The following is a 17,019-nucleotide window of genomic DNA, read 5'->3' as shown; positions in this document are numbered from 1 at the left end:
TTTTTTGGAAAGTTCCTTTATTTTATATTGTAACCCATTGTAGCTTTTTTAATCATTATTTTCTTAGCATATTTTCTTCTTTTAGATAGTCTGAACTAGTTTCTTTACTATGCACCTGCTATTCCTCCTAACAAATTTAATGCTTCATCTATACTGAGCACCCCACAGGAACACATGACTTAGGAAAGGGAAAAAATCAGCAGAAAAATAGGTGGTCTGAGCATTTATGTGTTAAATATGCATGTTAATTAGAAAAAATTAGAAAAAATATGAAAACAGATGTTCCATAAATTACTTCAGTCTCAGGATAGTAGTAACTTATACATTGACAATAACTTTTATATGTGCATGTATACGTGTATGTCTGTATTTGGAACATTTATGCAACTGCTACATGGATAACACTAGAAAAATAACTTCTAGCTTAGTTAGGCCTTCTGAATATCACCTGTATTTGTGGATGTTTCTTTCCTCTCTTGTGCTGTCCATTGAATTTCTGAAAGAACTTTCCTCACAAAAGGCTCTGCCAACAGAATCAGTTGTATCATGAGACTCCTGGGGAGTATTTGAGGTAACTGGCATCAAATATATGCAAAACATTTTATTTGCATATTGATATTGTATTAAGCAGAAATTTTAAAATGTAACTATTTTATGTTCTCACATAGCCTGTTCTTTACTTTGGTCTCTTTTTTCTCTTAGCTCCTCTGTAGTGGGAAAAAAAATCCTAAGACTTTCTAGTAGAAGGTACTCCAGCAGAGACAACTAAAATATTGAGAATGTGTTAACAGAAGAGAGAATTTTGTAAGTGGATATTCATTTTAGAATTCATCTGCTCTTAGTGGAGTCATTTTGTCATTTTATAAAGAAGACACTTCTGAATGACAACCAATTTTCTGAATATAAATTCTGATATAATTTGAATAATTACATAATTTCTGTCCACGTTAAAAAAACAGACATATGTGCAGTTCGTTTTCTAATTATCACCACCAGAGACTGAAAAGTTAACTCTCAGAAAATGAAGGCAATATAACATGAAGTAAGGGGAAATTTTGAAAAATAAAGACCTGTAGCCTTCTGTAAATTTTCATATAATTATTTCAGTATAAGATTATACTTTTCTAGTTTGATACCTTTCATATTCTTTGAAACCTTGTATTTTTCTGTTTCATAAATTTTATTTTTTTTCCCTTTTGTAAAATCCAGCATATGCTGTAGGAAGGTAAAAGGCTGCAAGATGTAGACAATGAGTTGTGGAAGAAGATTTTAACAGATTGGATTGTTAGTATTGAAGACTTTTAAAAACAGTGTTCAGGGTAGGCAATTGCTATTCTAGGAGATGCATTACACTAGTAAATTTATGAGAATGTGGTACTGTAAGAAAATGAATTACAGAAAACTATTAAGAAATCTTATTTATGTCTTGAAGAGGAAATATATTACCATAAATCCTACTTCATACCAATAAATTGTGTTGCCTACACAGAATTATTTAAACAAGAAAAAAAATCAGTGATGTGTTAATCGTTCACTGCACATGTATTCATTCTCATTGGAAGAGTCAGATCTCACAAGGACAAAAGGAAATTTTATAAAAAGGAGTGAAATTGTTCTAGCTGTGTATCTTAAGTTTTCAGGGAAAAAATACTTTGGAAACTTCAGTATTCAGTCTCAAGCTAATAGTGGTGATGACTTCAAAGCCTGTTTGAGCCACCATTTTTCTGTGATGTATTTTTGCATTTTCTTTGCTAGACTTACATATTTTCATGAGCAGGCAGCACATACTGATAATTCTTTTCCCCTGGAAGATATTTCTTTTATTGCTACTTTATAATGGAACAAGAGTAGCTGTAACATCTGAGCCCACACCTGTTAGAATACCACCATGCCATTTCTGCTCTGGTTATTTTAAGGAAGTATCACAGTTGGGGTTCTGGCTTTGGTGGAAATGTCCAGGTTTTTCTCTTCTGTCAGCTGAAGGTAAAAACCTGTGGTCATTGTACCCTGGTGCTCTTACTGTTGCCAACGTTAATAAAATAATAATGGCAAAATTATGATTCCAGCTCAAAATAGTAACCATCCATTAGTTTTATAATGTTGGGAGGGAGTAATATATCTGCATTCAGCCATCCTTGTAGTTGGATGTAGGGTAGATATATGTATCAAGTGCATTTCCACAAGTATTATGAGGCCCTATGATTTTGCTTCAGTAAAAATACATAGCTACTGAATTTTTATTTGGCCACAGATCATAGTGAAACCCCTTTCCTGACAGTAAGCAGTGGTTCGTTCATGTTCATTCTCTGTTATTCCTTGGCCTAGTGACCTTTTTTCCAGATTCTGAAATAAATTAGAGAGCAGCTGCTTTGCTTTTGAAAACCACAACCTAACACAATCACAACCAGACCTTCCAAAAATCTCTGCTATTATTTAGACATCAATGAATAACAATTAAAAATAATTAGGAAGAGTTTGTGAAAGAAATTATAACATTGTTTTTAAATTAAATACTGTATATTAACCCGGTGAGTTCTACCAGTGCCATTTGTTTTGGTCTGTATTCATTACTGTTTGGATATATTTAGACTTGGATATCCTTGTTCTGGTGTGACCATCTAGTTCTCTGGATTTGTGGCTAAACATGTGGATCATTAATGATGCTGAAGTTTGCATTCAACCTCCTCTGCATGATTGCCCTTCTGGTTAGAATCCTGTAAGATAAAGGATAAAGATAAGGATGAAATGTGAGACCTTTAGATGGAAATGATAAAGCCTTCTGAGTCCAAAGATACAAGAAATAATGCTCTTAAAATATTTTGGCTTTCAAATATTTCTGTAATTGCTTTTTTATTGTATGAACAAAACATGGAAGTTTGTGTTCTGTTAAAACTTGATTATTCCAATATGAGACTCTGACTAGCTGAATAGCTAGAAAACATAGCAGGCTTTCCCACTTTTTTATATATCTTGGTTTTACCCAAGTTGATTTATATTTCAGAATTTTCTCATTATTATGAGAACTATCATATTAAACACTTGAGAAAAAATAAATGTCTGTGATCTAAAAAATAGTATATGTGTATACATACACATATATATAAATGTTTCATTCTAACAAATCTAATTGTAGTAAAGATGATATTGTTAGTATTGCGATAAGCATTTGTATTTCATGCAATTTTTTCTGTACATTGTTTTTCCTACCCTTGTTAATAAATATCAATAAATATTTCCAACCCAGAAATATTTCTTAGGATGACTGGCTTTAATACTATATCCCTATTTATTCATCCTCATTAATGTGACTAGAATTTTTATATGGGGAAGTTCTCTCTCATTCACTTTTCTGGGAAGGCTATGATTTTTGTAGGTATGTGCTTCCATCTGTCAATGCTAGATGATGCCGAATTGTAGGAATGTTCCTTGTGTTTGAAACAGAAGGTAGTAAGGCTTTTGGCTATAACTTAGTTTTTGTTGTGAATTTGTTTCAAGATTTCTGATTGGCTTTTGAGATATCTCTGTCTGGTGTACCAAAAAAAAAAAATCTTGTCATAGAAAACTCTGCTTTGGTTGACAAGATGTGTGGGAGAGCAGACGTAGCATTCAGCATCTTTAGGCTGTAGTATTTATTGTATTCAACAGAGATAAATACTCCCTTTGATTCCTGTTGATAAAGGTGATACTGTAGTCTCTGTTGCTGAAAAGATGCTCTGAAGCATTCAGTACGAGTTGACACTTGCAAAGAGCTAGGAGTGATTCTGAGGGGTGGTTGTCCCCATGAAACATTGTCCCCATGCAACAGTTGTCCCCATGAAAGCTGGTAAATTTGTGCAACACCACTAAATAAGCCTCAGTGCAAACCTGAATCCCAAAGGTGGGGATTGTCAGAGGTACTGCCTAAGGAGCTAATATGTGAGCTTTTGTTTCTGTATTGTATTTTAAAATGAGCTTTTTGCTATATGTTCTTCTGTTAGCATTTTTAGTATTTTGCTTTTTCATCTTATTCAGGGGAGCAGCAGTATCTGTGCTGCACTATCTTGGTGTCTCTTTTGTGTTCATATACATCTGTATGTAAGTTATGTGTGGTAGGAAAAGAAAGTGCAAATAAGTGATTTAGAAAGTGATGAAACTCGATGCTTGAAATATTTTCCCCTATAAACTCGTTCTGTAGTCTGAGATTCATCCAGAAGAGAAATACAGAGGAGCGCTTTTGTTCCTGGAGAAGGTTGCTTCATGTGCAAGGAAAATGATTGAAAGGAATGGTTTTATCCTGAAATTTTTAGAGACCCTGAGATCCAAATATATACAGAGCTGAAAAACAAGAAACTGGGAAATTAGTTGAATTATGGGAAATAAATGCAGGAAAGCCCAGGATAGTATTTCTGCCTTAACAGTAGCTAGTGGTATTCCTGGGGAAATATTGTAGAGTATTTTTTCACCAGGTGCATTGTAAGCAGTGAAGGCTCAGGAACAAGACCTTTCAGAAGTCCAGCTGGAATGAGGAATGATGGGAATTGCCTGCATTCATTATCTGAATGAAAATTAGAGGGGGGGGGAAGCGTGTTGTTACTGCAATCTGAATGTCTCATAGGAACAGCATTGCCAAGAGTACTGTTAAAATAGGTATTGAAGTGACCATGTAGTGTTGCAGCAGCTCATGATTAGTATCATTGAACAGCAAAACATACATTATTTTTCTTGATTTGCTACAAAAATATTTTTAGGAAATCTTTAAGCAATACAGGTTTCTAAAACCAGTTCTGTAATTTTATATGTTCCTGATTTCTCTGAACCTTTAATATTTTGATGACTAGTCCAGCAGGAAGGAAAGTTATTACAGTAGTTTAAGAGCAAGAAAAAAATTATTGAAGGTAGGTAAAAATGTTTCTCTTGCTATGAATAATACAGTAAGAGTTACATACGCAGATGAATCAGGCCATTTCTTTAATATGTAATCTGATTTTCCATACATGCTTATAATTGTTCAATAAGAAATTTGTCAGGAATACACTGTGCCTATAATTAAAAAATAATATACATGAAGTGTAACAGTGGAAGGTCTGATGTTTTATTGCATGCTAGCAATTTGCAAAATAAAATCTTAATCCATATTTTTACCCTACTCTTAGAGCACCAGGATCCATAACTCATGAATATCCTTGTTTTCATGTATTTTTCCCCACACTCACATTGCATACTTAATATTGAAGATAGCACATTCAAGTGCATCGTGATGCATATTTAAAGCAAACCTAAAACTAATAATGCAGAAATTACAAACATCACAATAATTTTAGTGTTCCACTCCTCCTAATCAGGTACTGGGAGTTGTGTATCTGAAGAGAAGGTGAAAAAATAGTTTTCAATACCTCAATTTGGTAAATAAAGTTAAAACCTGTGGTTAAAACCACTTCTGTGAACAGTTAATCCCAGTATGCATGAGTTTGCGATGACTCCTGTTTAATGACCAAGTTAGCAGTGAATTATTTACTTGCTCCAAGCAAGGGATACATGCACACTTGATTTTGTCTTTCTGCAGTGTGTCTTACCCTCAGAAAATAGATAATAACAGTAGAATAATATTTGTCAAATGTTTATTGGAACCGAAAAGAGTGGACATTCTAGTAAACACAGGCTGGTTAATATTGGTAGTTGGGAATCTTGAAGTGCTTTACAAACACGGGTGGGTATTTTACTGTGGGATTTAATTGAGGATGCTGGTTGTCCCTCTAGGAACTGATCTGAACAAGGAGCTGAAATGCCAGTGAAGCGTTTTCCTTAGTGCCTGAATTTTCTAGGTAAATTTGATAAATTTAACTTTCAGTCGTCTCTGAGAAGGGTACAAGCTACTTGTAAACACTGACCTGGAATTTAATCAAGGTCTTCCAGTTTGTGAAACTTAAAGAATGTCAAAAAATCCATACAATACTGCAAACGAAAGGGTGCTCCAGATGAGCATGTGTTGTTCATGTAGTTAGCCAGCAGCTCAACCTGTGCAGTGTGCTTACAGTGTTTGCATCAGACTCAATTTCTTCCTTTGTGGTTATTCTTGCATTGAAGCCAGTGTCACCCAGAAAAGGTTTGTCCTTTCCTGGTAACTTCTGGGTCACTGTCACATTTATAGAAATAATGTTAAGAAATTCATCCTCTAGTGTGGATTTTCTGTAGCTAATGTCTCTTACAGTATGATATTAAAATTCTAGCACCCAAATTTCCATGGCTGAGCTTGCCATATCTATGAGGTATGTAACACAAAGAGATAGCACTGTTCCCAAGAGGGGACCGTGGGGTGTTGCAGGTACCTCTCCTGGACAGCACGGTCAAGTAACAGAAGTTTTTGGCATTCCCCTGTTCATTCTTAGACTTTGCCTACAGCCAAGAAGGAGACCGTATCAGCATTAACTTGTTTTGAGGAAAAAAACCCAGCTTGATGGGAGAGTGGAGGAACAGGAGCAGCTGGAGATGCGGGAGGCCACAGAGCAGCACAGGGATGTGGCCAGTGGGGACAGCTGCAAGCCAGAGACACCCATCTGCAACAGGCTTTACCTGCTTACTCTGGCTCCCAAGCGATTGGGAACTGACATGGAATACTCTCTCCCACCTCAGCTCATGGGTTACTGACATAGCATTTTTGAAGGATGAAACTTTATTTTCTTTCTTAATACTGCAATCATTTAAATGTGGCGGGGTTTTTCTGGTTTTGTTTTGGTTTTTTTTTTTCCTGGGGGAATCTTTAGACAGTACTTGACATTAGTTATTCTTGTCTCTTTAAAGGCAGGAATAGATACTCAGATTCTTAAACTGGAACTTTTTAGAAAAGACTGTCAGTCCTCTGATGCTGCTGTATACAGCCTGAGTCTGTGCAGCACTGTCTGTTATTTCCATTATGAAATTTTGCATTTTTATTAATACCTTCTCTAAATTTAGGAAGTTTAAACAGGCAACTTTTGCATTTTGCATTTTTGTGATCTGTTTGGGTAGTGAATTCTGTATTAAACCTGAATTATTTTATTTTTTATTAAATGTTGATTATGAAGTATTTAGACACATTCAAGCACTGTTACAAGTGAAGTCCTCTATCAAAAAGTTAAGATGTCTAAACAAATTCTCAGGCATTTATACAAACTATTTATATACGTAAGTAGGATTTGTTGCAAACACATGAAACTGATGTAATTTTAACTGAGTTGTTAGGGATTTTTTTTAATTTCTTAGTATTAGTATCAATGAAAGCATTCCTATTTAAACATGCTGCTTCTCTTATACTGGATTAATAGAAGTGGCTGAATTATAAGGATTTTATACTTCTGATAATGGGAGCTATGTTCATATAAAAATATATACATATATTTTTCTTAAATCTGATTTGATATACCAATTCCCATTGTTAGGTGCAAATTAAAAAGAATTTTACTCTGGTAGGGGGTTCTAAAGCTTTGACATTATTTTAATCTGATAACGAATGGCTCTGAGTTCATGTTCTTTCAGTTGTTGGCAACAAATCTAAACCTGCGTTTTTTGGATTTATGAGGATAAGTCCTGCTTTGGCAATCTTGTAGATCCTCAGGAGAATAGTTAAACAGTGATTAATCATTGTTTCTTCACTGAGTGTGCAGAAAAGAATGGAAAAGCTGCATTTCACACTTCTGAAGCAATTAATCCCCATGATCTTAGCCAGGTTTGTCTTGTAGATAACTTGGGATACAAAACTGTACCTAATTTATCAATGTATGCATGCCATAAAGTATAAAACACACAATTTATTTCATATCATTTATAGTCAAATGTAAAAAAAGAGTGACTTTGCCATATCCAAGAGTGTTTCTTACATTACCTTCATATAAACTAAGTACCAGAGATTACAATGGGATTCCTGTTTATTGTGCACATCTGGTGCAGTCACTATGCATTTTCTCATTCACTTGCTGGCATTTTTAGTGATTGTGGCATAAATCACCTTGCTAATCAGAAACATAAGTGACGGGAAGTCATCTCCTTTTTTTGAACAATGGGAAAAAACATATGGCTTCTTAGACAGGACTTGGCTGTTATACTATTTATGTGGCATTATATTCTGTATTTAGAATTTCATATTAATTGCTGTGGTTTGATTGAAGGCATAGAATGCCCTGTGGTTTTGGCCAAAGTACTTGTTTTATCATCTAGTCATGATGCTTTCCATGCTTAATATCTGTTGTATTTGTGTGTATCAAAAAATGGAGCTGAACATGCAGGCTCTATGTATTTTAAAATATGATAAAATATTTTAAAATGCTTTTTCATCAATAAGATTAAAATGAATGTTGTGTGTTCTGAGTGACACCATATAATAGAAAGCTGTTATAAAATGTGTGGCATAGTAAACAAGAGAAAATAAATGTTTGCCCTTGTAGGAAACACATATACTTGAAACTTTTCTTCCGGCACAGAAGAGGACTGTAGAAAATCAGACGAGGAGGAGGTGAGACTGGTAGTTTTTCTAAGGAAAGTTTATTGATAATTGTGCTTCTGAATTAAAATTCCCTGTGGGATAAAACATATAATAAGATGCCAAAATTATATTAACACGTGAGGAAGATAATTGCATCCAAAAGCAATTCAGGTACAATATCATTTTTGTGTATCTGTTTCTTCTTCTTCTTACATGAATGTTTTGCACTTCATTTTGTGTCACTTATTTTGTGATTCATAGCAGTGTTTACTCCTTTAGCCAAATAGTTTATTATTAATAATAATTACTCTGAAGAATTTTTTATAGCCTTTTGAAAGAATATATTAATTTATGGCCACTGGTTCAGAGTTTTATTTACTATTACATTATTTCTTTTAAATAATTACTTGAACATGTAACCTAATTCAGTAATGTTATTGACCAAATTTCTCTAACCAGTGTGGAACTCGAGGTTATTACATAGTATTGGAATACACTAATTTCTGAATTGTCAGGAGTCTGTATATCTAAAGATCTTTATTCTCTGCCAGGAAACTCCTAAATAATTACAAAAACGCTGAATTAAGTAACTTACGATTAAGACTTTCATATGAGGCTCTTGAAATCAAAGGAGGTAAGCAGGATATAAAAAGAGACCATCCCAAGTGACTAGTAACACCTCTCTGGCATTACAAATTCTGCCTCACTGGTAATAAAGAAAAACAGATAATGGTAAAGAATCAGATAAAACAGATAAACAGATAAAGAAAAGCAGAGTAATGCTAAAAAGCACTTGTTAAACCTTGGGGGTCCCCATAGTCTTCACTCAGGTGTGGGTCTAAATGCATGTTGTAGAGATGCTGCTTTTGAAAGCTTGTCAGAAAGCATGTTTTTCCACAAGAATTTGCCTTCTACTAGGAATTGTGAAAAATCCCGAGGATACCTGAAACTAACTGATGTGACATCCTTAAGATTACTTATACAAAAAGAGAGAAACTTCAAAAATAACAGGGCAGCACATCAACTTAACTTTTTTAATAGCTGCTCACTGTGAGTTTTCTGCTGTTTCTGCTGTTATCTTACATTGTGGAACAGTAATTTCACTAAAAATTTTCAAACTTGGTGTATTAGTTTAACAGGAAGAATTCTTCAAAATTACTCTGAAATACACAATTACCCCTATTAAGTGCCTTTAAATGCTAAAAAAAAAGGTCTCATCTTTAAAATTGTCTCACTAAGTCTGATTTCATAAATCTTGTTTTTTAGCATTTCTTTTTCATAGTTTTTACTCACTGAAAAAATCTAGCTGTAAACAAATGTGCAGAAACTTCCTGACTCACTCAGTATTACTTGAGGATTTTAAGTAAACCTTTAGATGCACCCTTAAGTAAATAATGTAATTGAAAGCATGTTTGATTTTCCTGGTGTGGTTCCAGGTTAGTCTTCTAGTTTGGATAAGGAACGTATCTTTGAAGCAGATCGTCCCCACTGTGCTTATATTCTTACTGCAAAGTTGTGTCAGCATTGGGAAAATTGATTTCTTTTGGATTAAGCTAACTTGGAAGTTGCACACCATTAGTGTGTAAGTGGACTTCTTTTGTAATAGCTGCTAGGGGGGTTTTAGTCCTGAACATGACCAGCTCCAATTAAACTCCCTAAAAGATGTTTTGCTTGAATGTTGGTTCTCAGGATTAACTATTTTGTTCTGCCTGTCAGTCCACATTGAGCAGTTGCCACTTAGACCTGTTACGAATCTCATAGAGCTACCCAAAGGAACACTTAATGGTTTGTGCAAAGTTCTGATGGTCACCAGGCCTTTATCAATGCATATATTTTTAATTAGGCAAGTGGAATTACTGTCATGAAGCTTAGTTATCATATTTAAATACTGAGTAAATGGAAAAATGATCTCTTCTCCTTTGACCCTGTTCAGGAATGAAACCCAGAAGTCAGCATTACATGCAATGACAGAGGGCTAAAAGGGAAAGCACAAAGGAGATGGTCATAAAATTGCGAGATGGAAAGGAATAAAGCTCTTGTGCAATAAATATGATCCAATATTTTTCACAGGCATAAATCCACTAGTGCTGTGGTATGTTAAGGGAAAACTGTTTATTTACTTGAATGAATTATGGACAGAGGTTTTTACTTTTTGCTTCTGTTCCTGATAATTTAGATACTTTCTCTTCAAAAGAATTAGATGAGATATAAACTGTAGACTTAAATTTAAGGCTCCTTTCAAAATGGATAATGGTAGAGTTCCCATCTTCACCCTAAACTCAAGGTTACTTTTGCCCAACACAGTGTAAAAAAATACTGTGGTTATCAGGCCATCAGACGTTTTGATGAGACACATTTTAAAACACCAATCAATGAGCTGCAAAGTTCAGTTTCTTTGATAAATAATCAAAAACAATTCAGGAGAGGGTTAAAGACTGTGTTAAGATAAATTCATTCTTCTAATGAGGATGGTGGATAAAATAATTTACTTCATGTTAATACAGTTATTTAAAACTTAAATTCTGAGTTTACAACCATCTGTCTTAAGGGCTAAGCTCACTATAAACTATTATAATCATTTAAATAAATAGAGGAAAAAACAATCCGTTCAATATGTTGAATCAATATGTCATGCTTTGAATATCTATATAATTTTCCTCACATTAGGATCCGTGGCACATGTACAGTACAATATGGTCTATAAATAGTCCTGGAAAGAATATGACTGTATCTTGGACTGCAGAGGGAATGATAGTGCTCCCCAGAACTTGGTATGTGGTTTTGCCTAGCAGCCATCATTCCCTGTAATCAGAGTGTAATTCAAAACATAACCTAATGAAATTAAAAGAAGGTAGATTTTGATGGCTGCAAGGTAGCAGAGCATTGTCCTTTCCTGTGTCCAACACAAGCAGAATCTTCATTTGGCATATGCATTTCATTCCTTGCTTGGGCTTGGGAGAAAAACTGTCCTTTTCTGCAGAAAAGGACAGTTTCAGGGCTGTTTCAGTGTTCCCATCCTGTTGGCTTGGCCAAAGGAATTAAGTGCACATGGCTGGAGGAGTCCACACTTGCTTTCAGCACCCAGTACAACAGTGAATGTGTGTTGTACAGAATCTTGCATCATTGTGACTGTACAACAATGACTCTACTGACTTGGAAAATATGGATTGGAGCATGAGCTGTAGGCCTGAGTAGCCCAGGAGCACTGAAGAAAAGAAAAAGAGGAAGTGATGGATAGTCAAACGTGGCTGAAATTCATTTAAATGTGGCTCTATGAGAGATTTATAATACATATGTTTCAAGTCAGCTTTTAGTCCTTTTTTTCAGCAATTTTTATTCTTTTACTGCTAAGAGATATTTAATAATTTTAGAATAGATTCACAGACTGTATTATGAAAATATGGTGAAACAATATAAGTGGTTTTGCAATATTTAAGATGGTATGTATACAGTCTAAAAACTCTGTAGAAAGAACACCATCTAAGTTGGTGTTACTGAAAATACCAGCCCAATTATTGTAAACTGCTAGTGTACTTCTATCACATAGAAAGAGTAAAATTATATCTGTATTGTAGGAATGGGACAAAGGACAGCAGTGAGGGAGTGATAGAAGCAGAGTATGTCCTAAAGCACATTCTGGGCCTCCAGTCCATTAACTACATAAACTGAGAAGCTTCCATATTCTTCTGAATTATGGAAGAAGAAGTCTCCTGAGGCTTTGCAGTGACATCACAAACTATTAGAGGTTTGGTTTTGATGTCACTAGAATCTCTTTATGAAGTCATGGCCCAGTAATTAATTTTTCATCTGTACTTATGCTGAAATTAAAAATTCTTAGGGCTAGATGGATGGATGAAGCTTCTTTATGTTCTGTTCCTTACTGTTGGAAGTAGCATACCATTTTGAGGATATTTAAAAAGATACATGCACTATTTCTCTCAATATCATGTTCTGCTGTTCTGCAGTTTAATCTAAATTAAAGCAAGTAAAATGTGTCTGTTTTGTGAATGGAGAATATTAGGATTACAGAGATTATGGAAGATAAGAAATCCGGGTTCTTGCTTCTCATGTGTCACTGACTCAGGCCATGTGAGCCTGTAAGAGCCAAGTCTTGACTGAAACCATACTGAAATCTTTGTGTGTCTCCCATAAAAGAGGTCCACATGAACAGGAAAGTGTAGTGTTTCATATATATGGAGTATTTTACACCATTGGAGACTTAACATGTGATTGTGGGTGTCACCTAGCATCCATGTGCCTCAATCTCTGCAGGCATAAAATGGGGGAAATGCTTGGCAAGGTAGTTCAACTCAGCACTATTTGGAAATCATTGTGATTTTCATAAACAACGAAGGTGTGTTGGGTTTTTTTCCTGAAATAGTAACAGTCTGTTGTTGACTGATGAGCACTGTTAAGCACCTAGAATCAAATTCCTGGTCAGAATGCAAATACTCAAAATTCCTAGTACAATAATATCTATTGTGCTACAATAATATTAGATGAATTCTAACCACTTGCTGGATGCTTGGAACCTTTTTAACAATGTTTTATATAATTCTGTTCTCACTTTTATTCATATTTCTCTCCTTTTGACATAGTATTTAAAAAAAAATGGATCATATTATTAAGTTAGATGAAACACCTGTTTTTTTCAGCATTTTGTTTTGCTAGATGGCTCAGGCAAATTGCATGGTTTTGAAGCTCATAATTCTATAAGTGGAATGTAAAAATATCTTAACTTTTCTAGACATTCTTTAGTTTCTTCAGCAGCAAGAATACACATTTGTTTATCTAGATCTGTTCAGACTTATGCATGCTAAGACCCGTTTGAAAGCTGAAGTCTCTACGTAATTTATTTTCAGTGTGTAGTGTAAACTGTTGTGCTGTATATACATTTTATATTTATGTCAGAAAAGGGTTGCAGAGGGGTGCTTTAAAACCACCTTTTTGGCTCTAAATAGCTATTGTGTACATATGGTAAGGTACTGCTGCTTAACAATTAGTAACTGCTTTGATGAAACTAAATTACATGTTTAAGTTCCCATCAGGAAGTCGCTTCACATATCTGTATTAATGTATTCAAGGCTCGAGAAGGAAAGTTAATTTTCCAGCTTAAATATTTAATTCAAGCTTAAAATTTAGTCTGTAATTAGAGCTCCCAAATGGCAGGAACATGGAGTATTTGTCCATTTTAATTAGATTGTTGTTTACCTATTAATTATATATCATATCTTGTCATATAGTTTTGATGGTAACAGATGGTGCTAGGAGTTAGTAAGGGTTTGAACAAAATAAGATTTCACATGATTTATTAAGTTGCACTTTATTAGTGAGTGGTCTGCTTTCGTCAGGTTATTCTGTGGAATAAGAAGTTTGAAACATTTCACTAATTCTGGTGATTACTCTCTATGTGAAAATATCGAACTTAAACAACAATTCCAAAAAGTGCATTTTTTTTCTTTTATAGGAAGTTATAATACACCTTGTATTTCTCCAAAGTTATTGCCTCTATACTATGCAGTAAACTTGCAGCTTCCCCTCCCACCCTCCCCAGATTTTTTGCATAGGATTTTTTAGGAGCAATACCTCTTTTGTCTGCAAAGAATACTGCAGTTGTTTCAGAGGTGAAAGACCTGATTCAGCTATAGAAATTTTAGCTTCTGCACAGAATCAATTTTCAAATTTCAGTGGCTGAAAAACCCAGCGTATCAATTTGTTCCTTGGTGCTTCCAAAATACAAATGTATATACATACACAGCCATCTCCAGCAAACATTTAAATGTAAAAGGTAATTGAGATTTTTCAGAGTTCTTTGTTTGTAGACAAGCCATACCATATGCCTTCACCCAGTATGTGAACGTTTTTTCAGTTCTTTGGCAATATCTACTGCTGATGCAGTTCACCTAAATTCTTGTGTCCTGTATGAAATGTAAGTATGTCTTCTATCAAGCAATGTTTTGATGAAATTAGGACAGTTTACCCCACACTGAAAGCTATGTGCTCACATCTGGAAATCATGTGGTACCTTACTTGTGATATTTTGGATTTCTCACTTAAACAATCCCTTTAAATACCTGAGACAGAGGAAAATAAAATAAAATTGAAAAGAATGGAAATCTCTTCTGAGTTTTGGAACATTAAAAAAAGAGAAAGAAAGAGACTGAAAGAAATTTCAATTCACTTTATGACACAAGTGAAAAAGGGAGAAAGTCAAAAAGATACTTAAGTAGATAAGATTGTCTAGTGGAGGTTAGAGGAAGAATATGTTATTTCTTGAAAAAGAGAGCCTTCAGATGGGTGAAGATTAAGGAGACGTGCATGAGATGTTGCTGAACAACACTGGTAAGTGGACAGTAGCTTTCTCTATGGGGAGTTTGCACAGAAACTAATCAGCAATGGAGCTTAGCAGTGTGGTGTTTGTGGGTGGTTTAGTAGTGATTCAGGATTGTTTGAGCTTTTAATTCCACTTTATCATAGATCATTTGATCTATTCTAATTTTGGTCACCAGAGGAAAGAGATCAACGACAAGTTTCTTAAGTCCAGGTCATTTCAGCAGCTCTCTGTTACAAAGCTGAGTAAATAAATCATTATTTTGTGGCAAAACAGTCTTCCTGTTTTCACTAGTTGCTTTCATGATACCTTGATAGATTAATCCTCTTGGGGCATAATACTGTCTGAATAAATGAAGATCCTTTTCCTGTAATCCTCCCTTTTTTTATAAACTAATTACATATTTCTGTTTTCCTTCCTCCTTCCTAATTTCCCTCTGTCAAGTTAAAAAAACATGCACGATCATCAGAACTGTACCTGTTTCTTGACATTGACCATGACTTCAAAGAGATGGTACGAGTCAAGAGTTTTGCTAGTGAAAAGTAAACAGATGGCCACAGTACACACACTGATTTCAAGGCTTGCTTCAGTGGGCGACTTGACAAACAGTAGATCTACAAAACTGCCTCCTTGTTCTGGCACTCGCTTTGTCCTCACACCAGCAGCAACAGATGCTTGATGCTGACACTAGTTCAGTTATTTCCCGCATAACTTTGGTCACATACTCTGAGTTGGATTCACTGTGACCTCTCTCTTGTTTCGTAATTGTCCCCATTAGCATGATTGCTACCTTAAAAAGTATTGATAAGTATGTCTGTGTTCAAATCAACTGGAGGTGGGGTGAGTAGGGGGAGGTGTTTGGGAGTGTGTATGTATCTTGGATGTGTTCCCAAGCTGAGGATCGTTTTATCACCACCTACATCTAAAAAAGAACCACTATGCTGAAATTGTGCAGTTTGATTAGCTAGGAAGAGCTAAGTGACTTGGCCTATTGCCTCTTGTATGTGTGAAAAGATTACCTTCTAAAAATGCAACCTTTTATCCTCTTTTGCTTAGATCCTGGATTTTTCCCTGTGATTTGTAGAGCTGTGTTAATAACACAGAAAACGGCATTCAGTTGTTAGCGATGGAGATATAAGTGATTATAAAAACATTATCACAAGATAGAAGTAGTAAAAATATTCTACTTGCTGAGCTTGCACCATCAGAATTTATTTATACATTTTATGCAAAAATACAGGGTTAATTTTTTTTCCCTTTGACCCTGTATATCAAATGTGATAAAATATGCTATCCTGCAGCTAAAAGCAGATGGAAAAATAAATTGAAGAACAGCATTTAACTGCAGTCTTATCCTAGTTCATATAAAAATATTACAAAAATAAAACAGAGACATAACTAGGTCATTGAAATGTTCTTTAAGAGAGCCTGCTTACGCAACAAAATTACCCCATTTTCAAATACTGTGGTTCATAACATTCGAGGGAAAAAAAAAGGATTTTGAAATATAGTAGCATGAATTTTGTTTTTAAATTAGTTTATACTCTTTGGAGTCAATCATTCATTGAGAACTTTATTTGTTTCTTTTGCAACATTATAGAAGGAGTGGGCTTGTATTAAAGCTTTCTTATGGACATTTGAGAGTTTTGAGTCATTGCTTCTAATTTATTGTAGTGCCTAGCAGGGCTTCAGTGGTGCTTCACTGATACCCTGTTAGGCACTGCAATAAATTACCTTTCTTTGGAATTATCAGTGCCATTTGTAGTTTCCGGAATAATTCTCCTTCCATGCTTAACTTTGCAAGTAGATTTTGAAGAATAAGGTGAAAAATACACAATTCAGTAAAATCTGTTGGTATGGATGCTCTGATAGTGAATGCAGCCAACAGTGACATTCTGTAATTTCTCAGCTCTTGGCCAAGTCTGCTTTAGATATCAGACTGAGAAGCACTGAGAATTACCTGTTTCTCTCCATCATTATCAAAGCAACTTCAGCCTCTAGTGAGTCTGTAAAGCCTAATTTGACTTAGAAATCTTAAAGAAGCCTAAGTTAGGCAGTTTTAATAACCCCAGGAGTGGAAATGTGAATGCCAGATAATCATGTAGTAGCATCAGAATGACGCTTATTGTTTATGCATATGGAGAGTTCAAATAAGAGAAATGAGATTCTTACTAAAAGGACTGCAAGAAAGAAAGCAAGATTCATAGAAGATGAGTAATAAAATACCATTCATCAAATATTCAACCTTTTATCA

At 34.8% G+C, this 17,019-nt stretch overlaps 1 protein-coding gene across 9 annotated transcripts in view; it reads left to right on the top strand.

Annotated features, from left to right (window-relative positions):
- TBC1D5 (TBC1 domain family member 5) overlaps nucleotides 1-17,019 on the top strand; it is a 315,956-nt gene that overhangs the window by 85,708 nt on the left and 213,229 nt on the right. For 2 of the 9 annotated variants that reach the window (XM_085568765.1, XM_021538130.4), the window contains exon 4: nucleotides 8,397-8,464. The exons of the other annotated variants lie outside the window; for them this stretch is intronic. The gene's annotated coding sequence lies outside the window, so the exon portion shown is untranslated. The remainder of the gene's footprint in view (nucleotides 1-8,396; nucleotides 8,465-17,019) is intronic. 9 annotated transcript variants of the gene reach the window in all.

Source organism: Lonchura striata, chromosome 2, assembly GCF_050655825.1.
Source record: "Lonchura striata isolate lonStrDom1 chromosome 2, ASM5065582v1, whole genome shotgun sequence".
Classification (NCBI taxonomy): domain Eukaryota; kingdom Metazoa; phylum Chordata; class Aves; order Passeriformes; family Estrildidae; genus Lonchura; species Lonchura striata.
This window is presented reverse-complemented; position numbering and strand designations above follow the sequence as displayed.